General features: G+C 46.7%; 1 non-coding gene across 1 annotated transcript; it reads right to left on the bottom strand.

Annotated features, from left to right (window-relative positions):
* Window positions 1-8,847: 8,847 nt before the first annotated feature.
* trnar-ucg (transfer RNA arginine (anticodon UCG)) lies at window positions 8,848-8,936 on the bottom strand. Its single transcript is given in 2 exon segments — window positions 8,848-8,883; window positions 8,900-8,936. It is a non-coding gene; the product is annotated as a tRNA-Arg (tRNA).
* Window positions 8,937-9,858: the final 922 nt, after the last annotated feature.

Below are 9,858 nucleotides of genomic sequence, written 5' to 3'. Positions count from 1 at the left end.
TCATCTTATCCTTCAAACAGTCTGTAGCTTTAGGTGAAAGAGTGTAAACGGATGTGGAATGTTCTGTGTGCGAGCGGGGCGGTAAATGAACCAGAGCCGCTGCAGTATTGGTTGGGTGTCAGTGCCTACGGAATGGTGGGAACGCTCTGGCGCTGTCAGATAGAAGGCTCGTTTATCACACTGCTCCATTGAGGGGTGAAACGGTGTGAAAGGCTACACTGTGTGTCCCGAGAGAGAAGCTCGGTCAGTGTTCCAGAGAACTCTCCGGTCCGGCATCAATAGAGGAAAGGAATTTGGTGGGATTGTTGAACTTGATGTTGACTTCTAAGGGGTCAGTGTGCCCAGAGGGAAGGTGAGCTGGTATCCCGGCGCTGCCGCTGAGCATCTTTGGAAGGGTTCAGGCGTCGGGTGGCAGTGATAAGGGAAGAGTTGGTCACAGTTAACTGGTTGATGTGCGGTCTCTAATTCTTTATTTGTTTTTTCCACAACCACGATTAGGGAGCCAGTGGAGTTCCGTGGTTTGTCGCAAGGGTAAGTGCAGGGGAATATTGTGACTGTGATAGGGTCAGTTAATGAATCAGAGACGCTGCGTTATCAGGTGGGTGCTCATGCTGACGGTCGGTCAGGAACAGAAAATATAGAACAGTAGACCTCTATGTTCGCCCTTTATCCTTGATTGTTGCCGACTCAAGACCTTCATTCCTACAGAACCGTCTTTTTTTTCTATTATCCATATGTCTAAGAGTTTCTTAAATGTACCTGGTAGATATGTCTCTTAGCGGACTCCTGACACCGCGTTCCACACACCCACCATTATGTGTAAATACATACGCCAGGCAGCCCCTATACCTCCGTCTAAATACTTTAAATTTATATCTCCTGATAGTTATTTCCACACTGGGAAAAATGTATTTGGCCATCCACATGAGCTATGCCGTTTATCTTGTACAACCCTATGCAGTCGCCTTTCACCCACTTCGCTCTAAAAGGAAAATCCATAGCTCGCTAAACCTATCCTCATATGAATATCCCTCTAGTCCAGGCAGCATACTGGTAAATCTCAGTTTTTCAGCTTCGAAAGCTGTTACATACTTTCTGGAATGAGGCGACCAGGATTGAGCACAATATCCCAAGTTTAAATGAGCGGCAACATTACTCGCAGCTTTGAACTCAACCCCTCGACGACTGAGGCCAACATCTCATACAGTCTCATAACAGTCTGTTCAACTTGCGTGTCAACTTTGATGACTCTATGAGCGTGAAACTAAAGATGACTCTGTTCTTGCACATTGATAATGAACCTGTCATGAACCCTGCATTTTGCATTGAAATTCGACTTTGCAAAGTGTATCACTTCACACTTTTCCACATTGAGCTCAGACTTGCCAATTCTCAGCCCAACTTTGCATTCCTCATTGCCCTCTTCTAACCTACATCACAATCAACACTATCCCGAAATGTCATCTGGAAATGGAACAGCCTAATCACCCGCTTCCCGAACAGATTTCTGCGGAACACCACTGGTCACCGATCTCCAAGCGAAATACCCTCCACCTGTTACCACTCACTGTTTTCTGTGGGTAAGCTAGTTCTATCGACAGTAGCCACGTTAGTCTGCCGCCCATAGTTGAGAAAGTTTTCCTAAAATCTTCATCAGTGTGCTTTGCCTAATAATTAAGAATTTGATTCCGTTCCTGAGACATGTCCTGACCCTCTCACAGCCATGATCAGACTATCGTTCATCAACTGTCCAGAAATACTGTCGAAATATATCCTCCAACAGTTTAACCGTACGTACTTTGGGCTTACTGGTCTGCAATTCCCAGCGTTTTCCGTGTTTCTTTCCTTGGTCAAAGGAATAACAGCTGGAATAACTATGATACTATTGCAATAGCCAGATGACATAGAAAGGTCATTATCGAAGGCGCAGCAGTACCTTCCGTCCCTTCCTGTAGAAAACTGGGATACATCCCCTCCGGCAATAGGAATTTATATACCCTAATGTTCTCGAAAATTTCAGCTCATCCTTTTTCTAAACATCGATATGTTCAAGCACATCAGCCTCTTCTACATCATGCTCACATTTGAAAAATTCCCTCTCAATTGTGAACACTGAAAGAAAATATACATTAAGGACCTTCACTATCTGGGCCGACCTCAGGCGCATATTTCTTCTGTTATTCCTGATCGGTCCTACGCAGTCATCCGTCTGATCTTCACATAGGTGTAAATGGCCTTTGGGTTTCAAAGCTCCTGTCTGGCCAACTTGTAGTTCATTTGAAACCTCTCTGATCCCTGCTTCCTAAATCATAAGTCTGCTGCTTCAATTTTAAATCTGCTTCTTCCTCTCTCTGGATTATCTCTTATCAACCATGACTCCTTTACTCTACCATCGCCGACCCTGTCTCATTGGGACAAACCTATCCAGAAGAACATGCTAGTTCTTCCTTTAAAAAAATTCCACAGTTCAGTTGTGCATTACCCTGTGTAGATCTCTTCCCAATTTACGTTTACAACTTCCTGACTAATAGCATCGTAATTCGCTCTCCCACCAATCAACTGATTTATAATACCGTCTCTTCTTATCCTCATTCAATGCCAGGGTAAAGAATAGGAGTTGTGGTCACTGTCTCTGATAGGAGGTCTGGCAGTATCGCATTGAGAAATATGGCAGGTGACCTGGTTCATCGGTCTAATATGGCGTTTGCTTCAGATGTACTGCCTTCTAATGAGTCGAAACCACTTATGTGTTCCTCGAACAGATTATGCCAATCTAAACCTTTTTCTCTAAGTAGGTTCCAGTCAATATAAGGGAAGTTAATGTCACAATAATAAACGTCTTTATACTTACATATTTCCAAAATCAATCTCCTGAATTTTTGCTCGGTCGTTATTTGGCTATTTAACTGGTCCGTCAACTTCATACTTCCAGAAGCATATCTACTCTTCCGGATTCTGCCTCCATTCACATTGACTCACTAACTGATCCGATCACAACTCCCCCATTTGTGCTGCTGTGAGATTATCCGACTGTTGCACTTTTCCCCCAGTCCCGTTTGAAACAAAGAAACACTGGAACATCCAGAAGCGATTCCTGCCCTTGTAACAACAAAGCCTCAGTTATGGCCATAACTCCGTAGTTCCATGTACTGAGCTGCTCTCGAAATACAGCTCCCTTGTTCCCACACTTCTCGCATTAAAGTAGGCGCAGTACAATCCAACCTACTGTCTGTAGGTTCACCGCCACTCCTTCCTCACAATGTCCCAATACGTCACTGTTTATTCCCTCTGACATATCCCATTCCCCTCCCGAATTATGTTTCCGTTCGCCGCCGCCTCTATCAAACCCGTCTGCAAGATTTACCTCCAGTTCATGAGGCGAAGTAGTTACCGAAGCGGGTTTTGGGATACAGGATCCAGCTCTATTTGGAAAGGTTGGAGTGATTAGGCATAGCCAGGGTGACTTTGTAGAAGGAAAATCACGTTCCATAAATTTGATCAGGTGTTTTGAACAGGTAAACAAGAGGTCTGACACGGTCCCAAATTGTAAGATATCTGAAAGGTGACATACAGTGGATCCCTCTGGATAAATGTAGGTGGATCGGTGGGATTGGAGACACAGACAGAGAGATGGTGAAGATGTCTGACCCGTTGCCCTGCAGCTGTAAAATCATTGGCACCCAGAGTTGGGAGGTCACCTGACAACTGTTCATCATGTTGTTTAGACTTCACCTGCAGGATTGTGTACACCTGTGGTCACGACAATATTGAAGGGATGTGATTTTGCTTGTGAGGGCGGAAATAAAGAATCCCATGGGCGTACGAAGTCAGACTACAGACACGGGAGTTTCTAGATTAGAAAATTCTAGCAATAAGTCACCCATTGCTTCTGTGACGCCGCTGTTTTTTTTTTTCTTTGGAGGGGGACCGGTTTAATGATGAAGACAACAATACTTTCAGTAAAGGGACTGCTCTTCCACACTCAGTAACATTTCCCTCAACTCTCTGTTATATCTTTCAGTGATGAGATATGGTTCGTTGCCACTGGCGGATTCGACTGCCCGGCCCCGTGAGGCCAACGAGGACGCTTTGGATCCTCCGCTTGCTTCCTGTTAAACGCCACTTTCTGCATGCTCTCCACTGTTAATTCACTCCCAACACCGCCACTCAGTATTTTCAGCACTGGCCTATTCACCCGTGGGTAGTGCCAGACATCCGAATACCCGAGACCAACCCGTGTGGGATCATCACCTACTCTCACAGGGGCCGCAGAGTGGCTGTATTCGGAGCCCAGTTCTGAGACGTTGGCAACTGTGGTCCTTCGGTTGACGCAGAACTATTTGACCTTTGTAATGCGATGTGGCCCAGAAATGATATTACCTTGTCGGCCTGGTTCGATTTGTCACGATTACCATACAGATTGGACGTTTCATAGGATCTCTTTCATTCCCGGCGTAACAGTACGATAAAGAACACGTCCAAAACCGCGAGGAATCCCAGACTGACATTTGAGGTTCGAGTGGATGTCTGTGTCTCTTATGCGAGTGCACGGCGGAAAGTCAAGAGACACGGGCCACTTTTGTCAGACCGCACGGGTTTTCGGCACCAGAGCTGTGTAAATACTGGGCAGAACAGCCGGCGGATGTTTGATATAATCCACTTCCTGTGTTGATGTAACTGCAAATACTCTCGTGTACTCTGATGGTCGCAGGGGTTCTAATATTTCTTTTTTCACGGCATGTGGCAGCTCCTTCTCGGAGCTCACTACAGACCACACTGCCTTTCTGACATCTGTCCCGCGGTGGTATAACCATTTCCGAAATTAACTGCATGAATCAATAAAACCGACGCTATTTGCATTAAATTGGTCTGAATGTCTTGACAAACGCTCGCTGCTGTCAAATCCGACTGTTCATTGGGAAGGTACATTCAGGCCCACCGGGAATAACCAGCTCCTTGGGCAGTGAAAACAGCATGCTGACCCACCCACACTAACAGCTCACCCCTCTTCCCTTCCAACACTGAACCACTCTGTGGAAAACTGTCAGCTGATAGTGACGCCGCCGGGGGTGAGGGGAGGGGCGTGTGGAACCGGAGAGGTACACCGTCAGGGAGAATGCCAGCAGTCACATTACTAACGTGGGCCAACAGCCCATATGGTCTCTCCCACCATATTGGTATCACATGCCGTGAGGTTAGATAGGTCTGAGTTGGTGGCTCGGATAGTCAGAGCGCAGGAGGATAACCTGTCCGTGGGGTAATGCCAGACTTACCAGCTATCACTGGACAGACGCCATACCCACAACGTTCCCCCTCTTAACCACCGCCATCCATTCACACGGCAGTCAATCTACTCGGGGCGAAGCACCAAACCCATAACGGCATCTTGCAGAGAGACAGTGACATCTGGAATTGGAGGTGTGAGAATCAGAGAACAGTGATATTAAGAATCAGCGTGTGGAGAGGGGACATTCGATGAGGGGCCAGGGAGGGGCGTGGTGCGGATACCGTTGGAGGTAATGTTGCTGTCGGAGGGGATGATAATTGTTTAGAGAGAAAGGATTGGGGTGGACGAGGGGCTCGGAGACGTAATCAGTAACAGATCTGAGAAGGGAGCTGTGGCTGGGCGTGACCTTGGAAGTGATGGGGGCGGGCGGGGGATGTGGATGAGTTCGGAGAGTCTTATGACCGAGGGTCCCGGGAGGGAGCGCCGTGTGTTTGACGGTGGGGTTGTCAGAATCAGGTTTAATATCACAGGCGCATAGCTAGACATTTGTTGTCTTATGGCACTAAGACAGACAATACAAAGTTATAAAAGATTAAATTACATTGAGAAATATATATTACTATTAATTACGTATTTTGCAATGTATACGTAGTTCATAAAGGGAGTGAAATTATGTGGGCTTATATATGGGCTCATTTTCTATTCAGAAATTTGATGGTGGAGGGTAAGAAACTGTATCTGAAATGTCGAATGTGGGTGTTCAGGCACCGTTAACTCCCCCTAACGGTAGCAATGAGAAGAGTGCGTGTCCTGGGTGATGGGCATACTTAGTGATCGATGACCTATCTCTGATCATCGCCTGTCGAAGATGCATTTGGAGCTGGAAAGGACAATGCCCGACATCAATTTCGCTGAGACTGCAACTTTCTGTCGCCTTTCCGATCCTGCGCAGTGGCCCCCTGAGGAATGGGTGGAGCGTCGGAGGGTTGATCACTGAGAGTTCAGGGAGGAGTAGCAGTTCTGGGAGATTGACTGTCCACCCATCTCGTTAACACAGTGAGGGACGCGAAGCACACAGGCTGCCTGCGAACTGCAATGGACCGACCCTGTGGTTGTTCCGGTACTCGCAGCAGAGCAAAGCACAGGAGGCCAAACAGCCCCTAAAATTAGCGCTGGCAATCTGCATGACCATGGTTAATCCTCCCATGACTCAGCTCCTCTCCTATGCCGGACACCAACGCCCACAGCTCCTCCATCATTTAAGTATGCACCGGTCTCCACTTTAACTAGTGGATGCAGCTACATGAGAGAACAAATGACCCCGTGCCGCGCACAAGCCTGAAACTTGTTCCGCTCTAAACCAATGTGAAGTGCCACCCTCGCTATCCATGCCCCTTGTCTAATTTCTGCTGCGTTCTGCAATCATCACTCAACTCCCTCCCCGGCAAATACCTTTCGCCACATCCCTCCGGTTTCCATCTTCTGTTGACACTCTGCGATCAGACGCATCCTGTCGGGTCTCCCAACTGACCCTGCCGGTCTAGCTCTGTTTTAGACAATAAGACCGTAACATATACGAAAAAAGCTCTAAGCCAGTTGGATCATCGAGTCTGCTCCGATCTCTCTGAGCCCAATCTTGTCTTCTCGTAACCCTTCATGCCCCTATTAATCAAGTATCTAGCAATTTCTGCCTTTTATATATCAAATAACCCGGCCTCCACAGATATCTCCCTAAAAAAAATGATCCCGATAATCCATCCTTCCCTCCTACACCAGTTCTTCAGCCACAAATGCACCTGCCAGATCATCCTGTCCTTACCTTCACTGGAGAGTGCACAGGCAGTGGTCCAGATATAACTACCTTGAATGTCCTGTTTGTCCGCTTTCTGTCTCGCTCCATAAAATCTCTCTTCAGTGTGTGCTATTTCTCCGTGTATGTTACCGGTGGTCAGATGTATCTCGGCTTCTGGTTGCTCACACTCCCCCGTGAGAATGCCGTGGAGCGATCAGAGACTTCCCTGACCTTGACGCCTCGGAGAAACATACCGTCCAGGTGCCACTGTCGAGTCGACAGAATCTAGCCTCTGTTCCTCTGACTATTTCATCTTCCATCACCACCGCAGTCCTCTTCATCTCTCTGTTCTTCCATGCTACCAGAGTGCCAGACACCAGATCACTGCGACCACCTGCTCCCCACCCTGGAGCAGATGTGTTTATCAGGAACGCTGGATATATCCCGGAATTCCCACATCTAACGCACAGAACAACTCCGGGGAGATGTTGCTGACATTAAGTTGCTGCACAAACACTTTTATTTACGGGGTAACGAAGACCAAGTTCAAGCAACAGTTCATCAGTGTAAAGAAATGTCCGTTTCTGTCAATTATTCCATTAATTGATAAAGATAATATCTAAGTTCTTCCCGGAGGCAGTCGCAGTGTTTTCCATCTTGACACTATAGAATTGGCCCTCATCAGAGAACATGGCAGCAGGTAGAATAAAACTCGTTTAGAATCCGGGAGTGACAGAGCACGGCAACAGAACCTTCGGCGAACGCAGCTCCCGACCTTCACTTCCTACCGATTATTAAACTCTTCCTCCCTTTTATTTTTCGTTTTTCATTATATCTCCGGTATCGTCAGAACGACGGCACGTTCGATAATGAATCCCATACCCCAGTGCAAAATTCCATCGCTCAAGTGACCGATAAAGCCGTAGCTTCCTGTGACATGGAGGAAAAGGAAATGCTAGCGGAAATACTGCCGTCTCGAGGCGAACTGACGGATTTCGTGCTGAGCACACTTGAGAGCAGATAGGGCCTGGTTCCTGCTCGGATTGAGTTGGCAGCACGGCAAAGAGTTTAGCTGATTGCACTCTGCATCGGCACGCCCTTCAACACGCTATGAGCAGACAACATCCATGTGCACAGAGGTCCTAACTTCAACGTTCGGGTTTACTTGTCTCCAGTGAGTTGGTATCAACTTTCTAATGTGTTTACCTGAACAGGTAATGACTCAACTAGGTCCTATTACCATCTATTACCACCTGCTCTCACCATGCAGAGATCAGACCGCCAATTTACAACAGCAACCACTTTGACAGTGGGATCGATTGTAACTTTGACACTGATGTTGGCAGATTGGAGGGGATGTGCATTCACACCGGGTAAGGTTCGATTTGAAGTGAGTATTCCTGATGTTGAGGCGGTGATGCCCCGTCTGCAATTAGTTATGAAGATATCCAGAGCAGGCAGAGAAACAGCGCGCTGAGTCCAAGAATAGGTGGAGGGTTGGAGACAGGAGAATGTACCGTCGGTACTGGGTGGGGAATTCTCGCCGAAAAGGTGTGCTCGGAGACAGAGCTGAATGTGAAATAAACTTTCCGTCCCAACAACAGCTCCACCTGAACATCTGAGGAGCTCCAGTGAATTGTTTCTGAAAGTGTTTGCAGAAATACCTCACAGACTAGACGTATAATATTATGTGATGCGTATAACAATGACGTGGCATTACATTTTCCACTGAGGTGGTATACTTCGATTAATCCCCACGCGGAACTGGGACAACCATGCTGCAGAGAGTGAGATTCAGAATGGAGCCAAAATCACCAATTTAGTAAAACGACCGTGACAGGACTCGAACCTGCAATCTTCTGATGACTTCGATCGAAGCACCGAAGTCAGACGCCTTATCCATTAGGCCACACGGCCGCAATCTGTGGGAACTTCCAATGGAAAAAATGGGGAACATGCTGACTGCTGCCAGGAGTTTCCACGTGTAGAATGGTTTCCTGACCGAACTAAAATTACTGGTATGCAGTGTTGTTATCCCAGGTGAACATTCGATCATTGTTCTTAATATCTCTCAATTCATTCCTGCTTTAGGCTTTACATTTAAATTCAATATTCTCTTTCTGTCACACAGAAAGGAATTGTAAAATGCCCACACCACTGTCTTTTACGGCCGCGTCATATTCTGGGACTGGAATAATTGAATATGGCCCACCACATTTAATACATTATTGATAGAGTGAACTTGATTACTTTTTAGATATTTCAGCCGTTGGTTTGGTAATCCAGAACCGAACAGTGTTTGTGTCGTGTAAGCATTGGGGTGTTCGGATCTGCGGCTGCGCACAGCCGGAGGTGCCCTTCAGCGTGTCTGTAATACAGTATCTATCGAGTATCTATCGAGAGCCGGGTGGCAAATTCCCTTAATATCTGTTCACTTGAAAACGAGCAATATGACAACAAAGCTACTAAAATTTTATTTAATTCAACATAAATTTATCTGATTGTACAACAGAAAACAATCACGGGTTCTCCGAGTTGCGGAGCACTGAATGGAGCCTTTTGCCACAGCATGTCCATAGCGCCGAAGGTGCCTGTATTAACTATTTCCAAGTTTCCTGTGGTTGGCGCAAATCTCTCTGCACTTTCCTTATCCACGTCCATGAATTCTAGTAATCACAGAGAGCAAAGGAAATCGACATAGAATCTGAAAAGAAATGTGTGAATCTCCAATCACAAGAGCAAGAAGTGGCCGAGACGTTTAGACGATGGACTGCTAATCCATTGTGCTCTACATGCGTGGGTTCGACTCCAATCTTCGTCGCGCCATGTTTATCTGGGT

This window comes from Hemitrygon akajei, unplaced genomic scaffold (genome assembly GCF_048418815.1).
Source record: "Hemitrygon akajei unplaced genomic scaffold, sHemAka1.3 Scf000034, whole genome shotgun sequence".
Lineage (NCBI taxonomy): Eukaryota > Metazoa > Chordata > Chondrichthyes > Myliobatiformes > Dasyatidae > Hemitrygon > Hemitrygon akajei.
Note: the sequence above shows the minus strand (reverse complement) of the source record. Positions and strands in the feature narration are given on the sequence as shown.